General features: G+C 49.8%; 1 long non-coding RNA gene across 2 annotated transcripts in view; it reads right to left on the minus strand.

The window, feature by feature from the left end:
• Nucleotides 1–597: 597 nt before the first annotated feature.
• LOC122539659 overlaps nt 598–1,052 on the minus strand; it is a 51,047-nt gene continuing 50,592 nt past the window's right edge. For both annotated transcript variants that reach the window (XR_006309136.1, XR_006309137.1), the window contains exon 5: nt 598–925. This is a non-coding gene — a long non-coding RNA (uncharacterized LOC122539659). The remainder of the gene's footprint in view (nt 926–1,052) is intronic.

Below are 1,052 nucleotides of genomic sequence, written 5' to 3' on the forward strand. Positions count from 1 at the left end.
ACTTTGGGAAGAATAACAGGAAGGCAGAGTACTGGGCCAATGGAAAGATTCTTGGTAGTGTGGATGTGCAGAGAGATCTTGGAGTCCATGTACATAGATCCCTGAAAGTTGCCACCCAGGTGGATAGTGCTGTTAAGAAGGCATACGGTGTGTTAGGTTTTAGTGGTAGAGGGATTGAGCTGCAATATCATGCTGCAACTGAACAAAACGCTAGTGCAGCCTCACTTGGAATATTGTGTACAGTTCTGGTCGCCCCATTATAGGAGGGATGTGGAAACATTAGAAAAGGTGCAGAGGGGATTTACCAGGATGTTACGCCTGGTCTGGAGGGAAGGTCTTATGAGGAAAGGCTGAGAGACTTGGGTCTGATCTCATGCAAGGTGATCAGAGGATTAGATAGTGTGGACAGTGAAAGTCTTTTTCCTCAGATGGTGACATTGGCTTGTATGAGGGGGCAAATTGATGGGTGAGAGATTTAATACAGATGTCAGAGAGTGGTAAGGGCGTGGGATACCCTGCCTGCTAATGTAGTTAACTCAGCCACATTCGGGAGATTTAAACAGTCCTTGGATAAGCATATGGATGATGATGGGATAGTGTAGGGGGATGGGCTTAGATTAGTTCACAGGTCAGCACAACATCAAGGGCCGAAGGGCCTGTTCTGCGCTGCATTGGTCTGTGTTCTATGTACTATGTAACTCCCTCCTCTGTAGCTGAGGATAATACTCACGGAAATACTTGAGTGTCTCTTCGATCTGCTCCGGGCTGAGGCGGATGTTAATGTCAGGGGGCACCAGGGGGGTATCTAACCAGTCGTCATGACTGTAACCGTACACAGTATCTGCTCGCAGCGTGTACCTGGGCAAACCCTCCTGCAACAGACTGAAGATCTCCACCTCCGGCACATTGTCACTGTAACACACATCTGTGGGAGGAAGAGCAGGACTCCATCAGCACAGGGAGGAGAGGGGCAAACAGGAGGGAGAGGGGGCAAACAGGGAGGAGAGAGGGCAAACAGGAGGGAGAGGGGGAGTCACAGGGAGAAGTCGGAG

The sequence above is a fragment of the Chiloscyllium plagiosum genome, chromosome 33 (assembly GCF_004010195.1).
Source record: "Chiloscyllium plagiosum isolate BGI_BamShark_2017 chromosome 33, ASM401019v2, whole genome shotgun sequence".
Taxonomy (NCBI): domain Eukaryota; kingdom Metazoa; phylum Chordata; class Chondrichthyes; order Orectolobiformes; family Hemiscylliidae; genus Chiloscyllium; species Chiloscyllium plagiosum.